Below are 16,002 nucleotides of genomic sequence, written 5' to 3'. Positions count from 1 at the left end.
AAGCTGAAAATTGGTCTGGGCAGGAAGGTGTCTAAGTGCCTGGTATTGAAGTGGTTAAGGGCTCTTTTAGTTCTTCCAATGTAAATTAGATCACAGGGACATTTTTTGGCATAAACTACCCATTTAGTGTCACACGATATAAAATCTTTAATATTATATATCTGGTTCATACTGGGATTAGTGAATAATTTCCTTTTCCTTATGAGACTCTTACACAACTGTAGCATTGGCCACATCTGTGGAATCCCTTTGTATCCAAGAATGTGAGTTTCCTAGATTTTCCTAGATTTTGGGGGGTTTAATCACAAAGATCCCCACTATTTTACCCCTCAAATTCGGGGCTTTTGATATACGAATCTAGGCTTTTCGGGTAGTGTTCCTCCTAAATGTGTATGTTGTTTCAGGACTTGCCAGTACTTAGTGATAATTTTTTCCACATCCCTAAATTGTAATCTAGAACCATGCTGATGCCCATATCCTCATTTGCATCTTCTTTCCCTTTGTCCACCAATAATGTGTCTCTCCATACCTCTAATTGTATTTCTCTCTTTTTCTTAAAAAAACTTTCATTACCCGTTATCTTTAAATATGTTTGTTAGTCTTTCCGATTGCTCTTCAAAGTCCTCAGTTGTAGTACAATTCATCTTTATCCACATATATTGCCCTCTGGGATAGTAGTTATCTGGGGCTTGTAGTGGCAACTTGTGACCAGACTATATGAATTTCTGTCTGTTTCTCTAAAGTGTGTTTTCATCTAAAGTCTAAAAAGTGTACTTGAGTTTGGCTAATTTCCCACGTTAAACTAATGTTCTGATCATTGGTATTCATAACGATTAATAATGATCTTAATTCATCCATATTTCCTTTCCACACAATGATCAGTTGGGATATAATTTTTTTATTTCATAGGTATCTCTATGCCTTAGTATTCTACTCATTTCCTGTTTATATTGTTCTGTGGATAGGACAACTATTCCTCCCCCCTTGTGAACTGGGTGGATTACAATGTACCTCCTTGTTTCCAGAGATTTCATGCCTTTTTAATGTCCCTATACTCCTGTACTGTACTTTTTTTTTTCATTCATTTTTATTGAAGAAATATATATTTTAACAACATACATCAAAAGGATATCAAATGATTGAATGATTGAGATTTGGAGGGAGATAGTCCGTGAAGAGTTAAGCAAGGGGTACACAAATAGACAAAATCATGATATTTGGGTAGCCAACATATACAATATGTTATACATATAACCTGCATATAAACATGGAACATCATATAGGTGATTAGTATAGTTGAGTATCAAATGTTGGGTAATAACCGTCCAGGACGCAAAACAGACCAGACATGTCTCCATCAGGTAGTAGGTCAAACAAGATATTGACAGAAAACTGTAAAGAACGGTTAGTTAAACAGAGAACTTTGTGGGAATAACATAGGGTGAATAAAATAAAATAAAACAAAATAGAATAAAATAAAATAAAATAAGATAGGACAAAATAGACATTGGGGTGGGTTGCCGGTATCATAAATATGTCTACCAAGCTTAACAGGCATGGAACATTTGTACATATTTGTTTATATATGGGAGGGAGTAGAGTTAGTGTTTGTTAACCCATAGGTTCCATAGTTTTGAATAGTGGTCAAATAAACGTTTGTTTCTGTAGCGATATGCTAGTATACTTTCAAATGCGTAATTGCACTTAACTATTTCAATTACTTCAGATATATTAGGTGCTAGGTTGGATTTTTATTTTCTGGTTATAAGGGTTTTGGTGGCTAGAAAAATGTGGGTCCTCTACAGTCAGAGGGAAAACGCTCTATGCCCATTTTTTTAGAAGCACCAATGCTGGGGCGGATGGGGTGATGACTCCAGTAATCTCTGAAATCGTGCAAAATATTTTGTTCCAGAAACTAGTTATATGTTTGCACGACCAGAAGACATGTTTGAGTTGGTCTATTGTACCACATCCCCTCCAGCATAGTGGGAATTGTGATGGAAGAAATTTGGACATTCTGTATTTTGTGGGTTAATTCCCAATGGTTGGCACACTTAGGCCGCGTACACATGGGCGGACTGTTCGCCCAACTTAGTTTGTCAAACAATCCGACAAACAGTCCGCTCACTTGACCACACACGATGAACGAACAGTCCGCTGAAAGCGTGCGCGATGACGTGAACGGCACGTACGACGGGACTAGAAAAACGACGTCCTATACACTGCAATGCAACCTTCGGCGTGTAAATCCTTTCTGAGCATGCGCGGAACTTAGTTTGACGAACAAGCCTACACACGAGCGGACTGTCCGCTCAAACCAAGTTTCAGCGGACTGTCTTACGGGAATTCCGAAAAACTTTGTTCGTCAGACTGTCCGCTGAAACTGTCCGCTGAAGCCCACACACGAGCGGACTGTCCGCTGAAACACTGTTCAGTGGACAAAGTTGGGCGAACAGTCCGCCCGTGTGTACGCGGCCTTAGAGGTCTGGTAGATTGTCTTAAAGGCTAATTGCCATTGTTGGGTAGTGAAGGTCTCTCCAAGGTCTGATTCCCATTTTAAATATGGGGCAGATTTATGAAACATTTGTTTATTTTACAATAGGTTGTAGAATAGGGACGTACCCTTAGTGGAGGGAGAAGTGCTTTGGAGATATTGTCATCCTTGTTTTTGTAGAAGTATTTCCAGGGGGGGGTTAACAGAGTTTAGATATTTGTAAGTATGAGAAGCTTTCGGTTGGGGGAAGTTGGAATTCTTCTTGTAACTGCTCAAACGACTTAAGGGAGTGATTGGTAAACATATGTGATATGTTTAATGCACCTTGTTTTTTCCCATTTGCAAAAGGATAGATGTGGAATGATTGTGAGTGGGAGTGGAATAGCTGTTGTTCGTGATTGTGGAGGGTTTAGGGAGTAGAAGGTTCTCCATGCTAGTAGAGAGGCTTGAATAGGGAGAGGAAGGTTTTTTTTAATGACCAGGGTTTCCAGACATCAACTAGTAGTAGGGAGTTGAGTGAGGGTGCAGGGCCGACAGTTTATTCAATATCCAGAGTCTATCTGGGGAGGGTTGAGCCAACTCCGTAGTTGTAATAGTCGGGTTGCGACCCGATAGTCGTGAAGGTCCGTCATACCCATACCACCCACTTTTTTATGTTTAAGATGCAAAGTATTTGAACTACAGGGTTTCATATCTTTCCATACAAATTGTCTAAGTACCGTGTTAAGTGCTAGTCAATGCGTCTTCTTTACAGGTATGAGGAGAGTCCTGAAGAGGTACAGTATCTGGGGGAGTAGTATCATCTTGAAAGAGGCAAGATGATCAGGAAAGCTCATATTTGGACATACGCTGTGCAGCCTTCGATATTTTGGTAATAAGAGGGAGGTAGTTGGCATCAGCTAGTTTTGTAATGTCAGATACAACTCGTATTCCCAAGTAAGGTATACCATCGGTACTCCATGTGTAAGGGTAAGAAGCTTGGAGTTTGGTTTGTAAGTCAGAGTCAATACCAATATTTAACAGTAAATATTTATATAAATATAATATAATATAAATATTTAGTAAAGTTAACCTTTTAGTAGGATAGCTTGCTAAATTCTGGCGAGGGAGGGTTCTGGATTTATCAGGAAGATAATAATGTCATCTGCGAATAAATTAATGTTGTGGATTTGTTATTGGGATCTAAACCTGTTTGTCAGGGAAAGTTCCATCCGCTGATGACACTGCCTGTTATTTGGCATGCAGTACTGTGGTCCACCAGCAGGTGTCTCCTGGCGGTCTGGAACTGCCAGGGGAGTTTTCCCCTGTTGGTAGTATTATATGATCTTTTGGCCGCAGTACTGGCATCCACCAGCAGGTGGTTCCTGGCAGTGTGGGGCCGACATCATCTCCTGCAATCAGGCATCACCTGAGTCTGATTGAGATGAGTATAAATACCCAGCAAGTGCACACACACCTTGCCCTGGTATTGTCCTTGTGCCCTGACCTGCAGCCTGTTTATCTGTTATCCTGATCCTGAACCCGATTCCTGTATCCTTTATCCTGAACCTGATTGTATCTGTTCCTGTATCCCTGGATACTTGCCCTGCAACCTGATCCCTTCCATCCCGTTCCCTATCTGTTTACTCCTGGCCCCCCATCTGCTGATCTCCTGTTTATGACCTTGGCCTGGCTCGACTACGATTCTGGTACTCCTTTTTGCTATATATGCTGGTTGGTTTAATATCACGGTTTGGTTGTTTGGTTTGTTCATTCTATTTGTATTGGTAGTGTGTTCACATGTATATGCATTTACATCACATCTGGTTCATGACACCGTTGATTTGTGGGGAAGCTCTGATAGCTTCTGCTAATGGTTTAATTAGTAAATTAAAAATGAAGGAATATAGAGGGCATCCCTGTCTAGTTCCATTTGTGATCAGAAAGGGGTGGGATAGCATATTGGAGGTATATACTCTTGCAGATGGTGTAGAATACACTGCCAAAATTGTGGATAGGATGGATCCCGTGAACCCGAACTTTTGGTGCGTCTTGTGCGTGTATTGCCAATGTATATGGTCAAATGCCTTCTCTGCATCCAAAGATAACAGCAGAAAAGGCACCTGACCGGTCCCAGCCTGTTGCAGAATGCCCAAGACCCTCCTTGTAGCGTCCGAAGCCTGGCATCCATGTACAAAGCCCGTCTGATCCGGTTTGATCAAATGGGGTAAAATAGGGGTTAGAATTTTTGCGTACAGTTTGACATCTGTATTCAAAAGAGATATCGGTCTGTAGTTAGTTGGTGACATAGGGTCTTTCCCTGTTTTCAGTATGGTAACTATATAGGCCTGTATCTCAGAAGGGAAAGAGGCAGAGGTCATCACAGCGGCGAACACTAAGGAAAGAGATGGGGTGAGGGTTTCCATTAAACATTTATAATAGTCGTTTGTCAGTCCATTGGGCCTCGAGAATTTTCCCAAAGGTAGGGACTTAATAGCTTTGTTAATTTTGTGGGGTGTTATAGGAGCATTAAGCATTTGGAGTTAAGTAGTAGTAAGAGTAAGGATTAGCCGAACACCCCCCTGTTCGGTTTGCATCCAGAACATGCGAACAGGCAAAAAATGTGTTCGAACACGCAAACACTGTTATGTCTATGGGTCACGAACATGAATAAGCAAAAGTGCTAATTTTAAAGGCTTATATGGATGGTATTGTCATAAAAAGTGTTTGGGGACCTGGGTCCTGCCCCAGGGGACATGTATTAAAGCAAAAAAAAGTTTTAAAAATGGTTGTTTTGAAACAATAAAAGTGTAATATTCCTTTAAATTTCATACCTGGGGGGTGTCTATAGTATGCCTGTAAAGGGGCGCATGTTTTCCGTGTTTAGAACAGTCTGACAGCAAAATAAATTTCTAAAGGAAAACAAGTAATATAAAACTACTCGCGACTATAAGGAATTGTCGGACAGACAATACACATAACAGTTCATTGATAAAAACGTCATGGAATTTCCCCAGAGGGGAACCCCAAATAAAAATTTAAAAAAAATGCGTGGAGGTCCCCCTAAATTCTATACCAGGCCCTTCAGGTCTGGTATGGATATTAAGGGGAACCCTGTGACAAAATTTTAAAAAAATGGCGCGGGGTCCCCCAAAAATCCATACCAGACCCTTATCCGAGCACGCAACCTGGCAGGCCGCAGGAAAAGAGGGAGGAACGAGAGAGCACCCTCCCTCCTGAACCATACCAGGCCACATGCCCTCAACATTGGGAGGGTGCTTTGGGGTAGCGGCCTAACCCAAAGCACCTTGTCCCCATGTTGATGGAGAGAAGGGCCTCATCCCCACAACCCTTACCCGGTGGTTGTGAGGGTCTGCGTGTGGGGGGATTATCGGAATCTGGAAGCCCCCTTTAACAAGGGAACCCGCAGATCCCATCCCCCCGTGTGAATTGGTAATGGGGTACAAATGTACCCCTACCGTTTCACAAAAAAGTGTCAAAAGGGTTAAAAAACACAAGAGATGGTTTTTAACAAGTCCTTTATTCATTTCTTCTTCTTTCTGATTAATCTTCCATCTTCTTTCTTCTGGTCTTCCTTCGGCGTTCTTCTTCTTCATCTTCTTCTCCATCTTCTTCATCTTCTTCTTCCTCCGCTCTTCTCGTCCCGCACCTTGCTTCGGCTTCTTCTCCACTCCGTCCGCACGATCCGCCTCAGTGGGAGTCTTCCATCGTGTGACGCCTCTGTTCTTCTGACACTTGTTATATAACAGAGGGGGGGTCCACCCTGATGCCGTGATGTCAGAGAGGGCGGGATCACCCCGTTTATGTAACAGTTAGGGTGTTCACTTATTGTGAATCTGAGTGTAGACTGTTAGTTTAGCGTTAGTATAGTGTGTAAGAATAGCGTGTTAGTGTAGTGTGTTAGTGTAACACAGTGTTTAACACATGATTACATAACATTTATTATTTTGTCCTCTGCCTGCCCTCTTTTTTTTAAATTGTCAGCCGCAGTTTTTCTGACTGCGACGCTGGTGTTCCCCCTGTTTTTACATTTCTGTCAGCGTCAGTCCTCAATTTAAAGTGCACCAAACACCACTTTTCTTTCAATAAACTGCATCCAATTACACATTTTCCAGTATCTATAACATTTGGATAAAAAGCTCCCCCATCATGTCTGGGAGGTCAACAAGGAGAGGCAGATGTTCCCATGCCACTATGAGAAGGCCAGCAGCGTCTGTGTCCACAGGCAGAGGTGTACGTGGTCCGTCCTCAGGCAGGGCACTTTTGTATCTGTTTGGAGATGTTGCCTGTGCTATTCAGCCACAGCATGTAGAGGAGGTGATGGACTGACTTACTAAACCATCCTCAACCTCCTCATACTCTATGACCCAAGCTGGCACTAGTCCACAATCCACCGCAGCTGCCTGCTTGTCCACAGCTACTCCTGATAAAGCCCCAGCATCATGCATGGAGAAGTACGCTTAATTACAGTATTTGAACACATCATCAGCCATTTGCTTCTTGAGGATGCAGAAGCATTACTTGATTCTGACATGGGTTCTGAGGTAGAGAAAGGGGCTAATATGAGCCTACAGAGAGATGAGAACACTGATAAACAACTAATTGGCAGTCATGTTCTCCCAGCCACAGCGTATTTCCAAGTTCCAGTGACGATGAGGATGGAGGGGATGTTGATGATGAGGTCACTGACATAACTTGGCTGCAGAATATAGCAAAGGGAGAAAGCGAGGGGGAGAAACAACCCCAATGAGGTAGGATTTCCTCCAGAGGAAGACATCATGAAAGAGTAGAGAGCAGCCACCCTATTCTATCAGATTGTGGAGCTGTTATCTCCCTGCTCACTTCCCACAGCTCAGCTGTGCTGGACTTTTTTTAGCACATGTGCACTTGATTGCACTGTTGCAATTTACAATCTCTGCCGCAAGAAGATCAATCATGGCAAAAACACCAGCCATTTGGGTACCACGTGCTTGACAAGGTATTTAACCTTCCACCACTCAGCCCATGGGCAAGAGCACCTGAAAGCCACACACAAGGGACACACTCCTTACCTCTCATGTCTAACCCCACTTCTCATGACCTCTCAGCAGCCTCCACTGACCGGAATGATGGTATAGCAAGGGGTGTCACAGGTCCTTGCAACATGTCTGCCAGCAGCACACCACCAGATGTAGAGTATAGCAGGCAAATTTCTCTGCCCCAGCTGCTGCAGTGCAAAAAAAATACACTCCTTGCCACTCACATGCCCAGCATCTAAATTAAAGCTTGTCCAAATTGCTGGCTTTATAACTGCTGCCTTTCTGTCTGGTGGATTCTGCCTCTTTCAGTGAATTTGCAGCATGTTTTGTACCACAATGGCAGGTTCCCAGTCGCTATTTCTTTTCACGTAAGGCCATTCCAGCTCATGGAACGCAATGTTTTGTCATTATAAAGCAAAATGAAAGGCTTGCGAGCTACTGTGTGTGTTCACTAATTCATATAAGAGCCAGCTGCTGACACTGTTTACAGTCCCATATGCTCGTGCAATAAACAATCAACAAAAAAAAAAAAAATCTGTGCTCTTGTGCAATATACAAAAAGCAAAATATCAACTCATGTATACAGTTTTAGTGTAAAAGTTACATAAATAAACGGGAATATATTTCATGCCCAAAAAAGTCCATTCAAGTGCAATACATGTGTATCTTTGAAAACGTCAGTTCATTAACAAATCATATTCATTCATCCTCACCTCAGGGACTGTGCATTAACAATTACATTTGGCCAGATCAGACAGCGCTGGCAAGCCTCTCCTGGGCTCAATCAAAATTATGGGATCTTCATGCTTCTAAGCTGATCCTTAGATCAGTTTCCCTGGTACATGTGGATGAAAACAAGCTCCAATAGTGCTTATACCGTTGAAAAAGATACTTTATTTGTAAAAGCAGGTAAGGTATTCACATATTCCTGGTGCTTCCAGCACACTAAAGAGCCACACAGAACCCTGCACCAATTTGTTTTAAAAAAATGGCATCTGGGTCCCCTTCAAAATCCATGTCTGGTATGGATTTTAAGCCCCCCCAAAAATCCATACCAGATCCTTATCTGAGCACGCAACCTGGCAGACCACAGGAATAGCGGGGGGATGAGAGAGCACCCCCCTCCTGAACCGTACCAGGTCACATGCCCTCTACAATGGGAGGGTGCTTTGGAGTAACGCCCCCCCAAAGCATCTTGTCCCCATGTTGATGGGGAGAAGGGCCTCATCCCCACAACCCTTGCCTGGTGGTTGTTAGTAGCAAACTGAGCCTTGCTCTATCTATCTCCGCTCCAACACAGTACAAAAAGTTGGCTATGGGAAGTTACCTTTTATAGTGTGGGTTGGATTATGAGCAATAAGTCATGATTGGAGAAAGTAATCATCACTTTATCCAGTTAGGGCTTTGGCAGTGCTAATTGGCAAAGCCTTGCACCTGAAGATGCAACGCTTCATCTCATTACGGCCCTAGAATGCACTGTGAAGTGTGCAGTGCATTGTGGGGGTGCTCGTGGGCGAACATCCGGCAAGCTACCCACAAATTCTAGTAATGGCCGAACTGATGAACAGTTGAAGTTCAGGCCGAACTTTTGCTGGGCTTGAACTGTACGCCCATCTCTAATAGACAACATTTTTAATAGCATAGAATGCGACTAGTAGAAGTATCAGGCATGCATGAATCCGATATAAAAATATTTGCTCAAGAAATCTGTATACAGTGAGACAGGATGCCCAACATGTGTAAAAGGGGGGAACGCTGTGCTTAGGTATAAATATAATGCAGCAGCCAGCACTATAGGTTTTGATAATAGCCTAAAATACAATGGAACTTATAAGGAAAGTGCAGCGCTACTCAGACACGATCGACTAAATTATTGTTTTTGTAATCCAATGTAAAAAAAAACTTCTGTGCAAGTGAATAGATAAATCAAAAATACATTACACATATTAAGTGAAAAAAACAATAATATCCAGAAAAATGTATAATAAAATAAAGTCTAAAAATAAGAAAAAACTGTCCACTTTAATAGATGTGTGAAAAAATTAGTCCATGCTACTTATAACCGGGAGCATGCACATTTATGCCTTCCCTGATCCCGTTCACTATATATATAATGAATGTTTGTGTCACGCTGCTTCAAGATCACTCCCCCTGATAATGTCCATTGTGACGAAAATGCATTAGGTGGGGCCAGCATAGGTGACGTGACATGCAAGCCAGAGTGCATACACACAAGGAGGAATTTTGGCAGCTGGCTTGTATATGTATGGATTAATTGAACATGCCTGATTGACTTGTTTAATTGTGAGTACTTTTTTTATTTAAATTTTTTTTATTGAGTTTTAGGCCCCTTTCACACTGGGACGGTGGGTGCACTGGCGGTGGGTGCGCTAGCGGGTGCGAAAGGGTTAAAACCACTGCAAAGCGCTGCTGCAGCAGGTCTATGCCGGCGGTATAGCCACGCTGCCGCATTGATTTCAATGGGCAGGAGCGGTGAAGGAGCAGTGTATACACTGCTCCTTCACCGCTCCAGAGATGCTGCTAGCAGGACTGGTGACACAGCATGGGCTCTTTCAGGGCACTTTGCAGGCGCTATTTTTAGTGCTGTACTGCCTGCAAAGGGCCCCAGTTTGAAAGGGGTCTACGGCCCCTTTCACAATGGGGCGGTGCGAGCGCCAGCAGTAAAATGGCACTATTTTTAGCAACGATTTACGGTCATTTTAGCAGCGTTATTCGGCCGCTAGTGGGGGTGGATTTACCCCCCTGCTAGCAGCCGAGAATGGGTTAAAACCACCACAAAGTGCTGCCGCAGCTTCGCTTTGCTGGCGGTATAGCAGCGCTGCCCCATCCATTTCAATGGGCAGGAGCGATGAAGGAGCCGTATACACACCGCTCCTTCACCGCTCCAAAGATGCTGCTAGCAGTACTTTTTTTACCGCCCTGCCAGCGCACTGCTCCAGTCTGAAAGCCCTCGGGCTTTCACACTAGAGTGTGAGGAGCGGCTCTTTCAGGGCACTTTGCAGGCACAATTTTTAGCACTGTAGCACTGCAAAGCCCCCCAGTGTGAGAGAGCATTTAGGGAAACAAAAAGGACATACAGGAAAAAAAGGAAATGTATAGGTATAGTGGTTGTTCAACAATGACAATGCAGTTGAAGTACAGTTACATTATATGCATGAGGAGTGAAAATCATCAAACATCGGATTACAAAGTGTATTGAACCTCTAAAGTTTAGATATCATAAGGAAGGAAAAAACAACATTTCAGGAATCCACGTGGTAAGATCTTTGGTACCAAGTGGTCCAAGGTGCACAGTTATTGATGGCAGGGGACAAATCGCCTTCAGCTGTAGCATACATACGTTCATATGAGCCATGTGTGTGCATCAAGCGTATTACTTCATCTATAGTAATATGGTCAATAGATTTCCAATGACAGACAATAGTTAGTCTCGCTGCTAGCAGAATGTGGATGGTTACACAACGGAGTTGGTGAGGAAGTTTATTAATTCTAATGCTAAGCAAGGCTAATTCAGGAGTTGGGGGTTGTGTAATGGCAGTGGATTATTTGTGTATACTTATAATAGTCCTTCATGGGGAATGAGAATGTTTGTTGCTGTGATGAGAATGGTTTGAGGAAATTGTTTGTGTATAGATCAGCAACTTGTTTTATACCTTTGTTCTGCCAGGAGGACAGATGCAAGTTAGGGATCAGTAAGGTTATAGTGGCTATTGGAAGTGGTGTTTTACATGTTTTTGATCCCTTGAAGATGTTACCAAGGAAGTAATTGACAGCTACTATGGAGGTATGGATGGTTGGGGAGATTTTTTTATTACTTTTCTTCAATTTAGGTGCACTAAGAAGCCAGTTTTTTAGGTCATTACAAACCAGGTTTAAATTTGCGCCAGAATTGTAGCATTATAGTAATCTCTAAAATGAATATAACCCATCCCACCTGCTGAATTGTGCTTTATTAAGATGGTGAGAGAGCTTCCAGCTTTTTTAGGTTGCCATACAAAGTGTCCTAGAGTAGATTGCATTTGTGTAAAAAAGTATGCCGGAATTGGTATGGGGAGTGCTCTAAAGAGATACAATAGTTTAAGTAATTTAAGCATTTTGAATGCTGCTAGTCTGCCAGACCATGAGAGTGTTAGTTTGGAGATCTAATTCCTTAGGGAGGTTGTGCAAATAGGGAATACAAAAGTTGGCTTGGTAAAGAGCAGATATTGATTTGGTTAAGGTAACCCCTAAGTAGGTAAGGGAATCTGTGGACCATACATAAGGGTATTTACTTTTTAAAGAAGTTTGTTCCTGTGTTGTCATTCCTAGAGGTAGGATATGCGATTTAGATGCATTTATCCTATAATAAGAGACAAAGCTAAATTCATCCAGTATTTTTTGCACCAATGCAGGGAAGAGACTGGGTTCATTAACACAAGAATGATATCATCTGCAAAAAGGCAGATTTTTTGTTCTGTGGGACCAATAAGGAATCCTGAGATGTTGTGCTGGAACCTAATTTTTTTCAGCCAGGGCTCCATCATCAAATAAAAAATTAGAGATGATGGGGGCAGCCCTGTCTTGTGCCATTAGTTATGTTTAAGGATGCCGACAGCATGGAAGAACAATATATTTGGGCTGAGGGACATGGGTATAAGGCCAATATTGCAGAGAGGATGTGGCCTTGGAAACCAAATTTCTCCAAGGTCATACCTAGGTTACACACAGTGGACTCTGTCAAATGCCTTCTCTTCATCCAGGGTAAGAAGCAGAGAACGTATTCTGCGGTTTTCTGCATGGTGGATACCATTGTAGTGTCGGAGGTTTGGCAAACTTTAGAAAAGCCCGACTGGTCAGAGTGAATTAGCAGTGGCATTAAATCAATCTGTTTGCAATTACTTTGGCATATAGATTTGCATCATGGTTAAGCAGGGAGATAGGATGGAAGTTTTGGTGTGATTGGGTTCCTTCCCTGGTTTCGGTAGAGTGATAATCAAGGCCTTTAGCATTTCTTGAGCAAAGGAGGCTGAGGAAGCAGCAGAATTGAAGAGTAGGGTAATGTGGTCAACCGGAACGTGTTTAAATTGATTGTAATACTCTCCAACAAAACCATCAGGGCCCAGAGCTTTGTTATTAGGAAGAGAATCTATGGCTCTGCCAACCTCCGCAGAAGTGAATGGGATACTAAGATCTTCTAGTTGTTCCAGAGTTAGACAAGGGAGATGGACCGAGTCTAAAAAGGACTGGATATGAGAGATTTCAAGTTGGTTAGAGGAAGCCTCCTCTTTTAAATTGTATAGGGGGTACTACAGTATGTGCTGAATGTGTCTGCTATTTCTTGTGGGTTGTTTTTTTTGGAGTTTGTGGTAGGGTGGTAGATAAAGGGGATAGAGGTTTTGGATTGGTTGCCCTTGATTTGGTGGGCAAGCAGTTTACCTGCTTTATTACCAGAGGCATAAAAATACATTTTAAGAAGTTTCTGGAATTTGTCAAAATTTTCTAGGAGGAGAGATCTTAGTTCTAATCGGAGTGAAATTAATTTGGATTTTAGATCAGGGTTTGGTTGTTGTTTGTTAAGAAAGTCAGTGGTTTGAATATCTGACAAGAGAGCATCAATGCACTGTTTCCTCTGCCTTTTGTCAAGCTCCCACTTGAATAAAATGTCCCCACATAAATGCCTTATGTGCAGCCCATACTATGTTTGGATCAGAAATCACGTCCTTGTTCTGTGAGAAAAAATATTTTCAGGCTTTTGCGGAGGGATTGAGCGTAGGGTTCAGTTTGTAAAATCTTAGTGTTCAGTCTCCATAGAAATGTAGGGGCAGATTATGAGTTATCTTCTATTACTATGCTCACTGGGGAGTGGTCTGACCACTTAGTGGGGTGGATGGTGCAAAAAGATATTTTTTGCAGTGTCTATTGGTCTGAAAGAAACAGATCAATACACGAGTAGGAGTTGTGGCAAGGGGAGAAGAATGCATAATCTCGCTCATATGTGTGCTGGCATCTCCACACATCATATAAGCGGAAACTTGAGAGAAGAGGGTTTAGCGCTTGTCTACCTCTTTTGTAAGGAGAGGTGGTATCCAGTGGAGGGTCAGGGGTAATAGTGAAATCCCCACACCAGATTGTTGAACCTTGCTGTAGAGCACTAACTTTTTTATGCAGTTTACGCAAAAAACGTGATTGATGAACATTGGGCGCATATAGTGTAACAATGGTATAAGGAGCATTATTGCTGAGCAGGATAAGGTAATGGCCTTCAGGGTCTTTTATGCATTGTTGAAGTTGAAAAGAGAAGGAGTTATTGATAGCGATGAGAACACCCTTTTTTTTTAAGGCGCTTTTTTAAAGCGCATTGGTTGTAAAGATGTTATTAAAGTTCTTGTTGGTGCAGGTGGGTGGATTAGCTGCTTGGAAGTGTGTCTCTTGTGTACATAGGATGTCACAGTCAGTCTGTTTGGCTAGGTTCCACAAGGATGTTCTTTTCGCTGGGTGATTGAGACCTTTGGCATTAATGGATACAATGTTGATTGTCATAGTTGGTAGGGTCTTAGGAAACTGTGAGTTAAGCTGGGTGCAACCACACTTGGAAAGCTGAACAGAAAGAAAGAAAGGAAAATAAAACTTGGTCTAGGTTGATACTTAGAAATTGCCTCCTTGCAATAGGCACAGCCGGTGCCTAGGAATGCGAGGTAGGGGTTAAAGAGTTTTTGCAATGGAGCTAGGGTAGACAGCACAGCAGACTGCTTGACTTTAGATTATCCTGAGCTTACTAGTTGGTTGGATGATTCCTGTTGGATCTTTGTGGTAGAGGTTGTGCTTGCCTGTTACCCATATTGCTCTGGTCCATGGGGACTACATCAGAAGTATCCGGAACAATGCCCCATTCTTGTAGGAACCTTATCCCATTTAGTACTGAGGTTACCATGTATTTGGTTCCTTTGTAGGGAATGGATATTTTGGCGGGTGCTATCCATTGGTATTAGATATGGTTGTTGCGGAGTGATTTGGTGACGGTGTTAAGCTGCCTGTGATGGCTTAGGGTATTCTGAGACAGGTTTGCGAAAATTTGCAGCTGACCATAGGGTTCAGGCAGGGTTCCCAGTGCTCTTGTTTTTTGCATACATTGTTCCTTCATGTGGTAGAAGTGAATCTTAAGGATCACATCTCTGGGCACCGTGTCAGATCGGAATGCAGGTTTTGGCAACCTATAGATGTGGTCAATGACCAGCTCAATGTTTTTTGTGTTGGGAAGCATGGCTTTAATTATGCCTCATGCATATGAAGACAGGTTGGTGGATTGCACTGATTCTGGAATCCCGCAAATCATGCAATTGTTCCGTCGGGACCTGTCTTCTATATCTGCTATTTTATCCTTTATCCATTTACTATCATGAGCCTGGTCCTCTTGGGTATCGAATATGTCATTTTCAGTATTAGTAAAGTCACCTATATTGGCTTCAATGTGTGCAACCCTGTCCTCTAGTACACCAATACTGTGACCGAATCACTGCATGAGGGAGAGCATGTCTGATTGCAGTGAGCTATTTAGGGACACTAGCATGACACTAGCAAGTGTAGTGTCCAGCACTGCTTGTCCTACTGTAGGAAATGCAGATATAGAGTCTGGGTGGGGACTCTGGTTTGGTGTCATGGAAGGCAGTGAAGAAATGTGGCTCACCTCAGAGTTGATGGCTGCTGTATCCAGGTGCATTTTTGCCTTTGCTGGGCTCCTGGAAGCTGGATTCCCTGGAGGTGACATTGTGGGCTCCTTCCTGGAGCCATGGATGTGGTTGGATCTTCCTGATGCAGAACAGGTTGATCGGGGTGAGGGGAGAGAGATGATCCCGGGCTGTGAATGCAGGGTAAGCTATTTTGGCTGCACCTCATGGTCGGCTGGTACACATATGCCATCAGCTTGTGGGGAAATCTGTCTTCCTTTCTTTTAAGTACCATGTCTCCAGGGAGCTGGGGGAGTGGATGCTGAGCTCTGGTGAACAGGTAGCGGCAGTGAGAACAAGGCAGAAGCTGTATATCATGGGCCGGTGTGCAGAGCTCCTTTCTTAAGCGGCCACCATGCTCAACCACCGGTCACGTCCCGATTGTGAGTATTTTTAGTGTAACTGTTTTAATAAATGGTTTACTATTAGTACTATACCATGAGAGTTCTCTGTTATCTTTTTTGATGGCTACAGTTTGAGCAATGCAGTGGAACTGTGTTCGGAGATACAGTGATCCCCTTGCAAAATTGATTATTAGGTGAACTTATATTCATGGGTGGTGTTTTGGGTAAAACCTTTCATTGCTGCTCAGCTCTTCCTATAGTCACAAAAGAACAAGGTCTCTATAGGGGACCTGTCATGTGTGTATTTGGACTCATTTTTTTCACATCTATCTATTAGTCACTTCAATACCGGGCTATAGTCATAAGACATTCGCAGATGGGATCTCCCATCCTGGGCGGCTTCATATGACATCCTCAGTATA

The sequence above is a fragment of the Lithobates pipiens genome, unplaced genomic scaffold (assembly GCF_037356315.1).
Source record: "Lithobates pipiens isolate NorthernLeopardFrog02 unplaced genomic scaffold, aLitPip1_a1.2 Scaffold_8, whole genome shotgun sequence".
Classification (NCBI taxonomy): Eukaryota; Metazoa; Chordata; class Amphibia; order Anura; family Ranidae; genus Lithobates; species Lithobates pipiens.
This window is presented reverse-complemented; position numbering follows the sequence as displayed.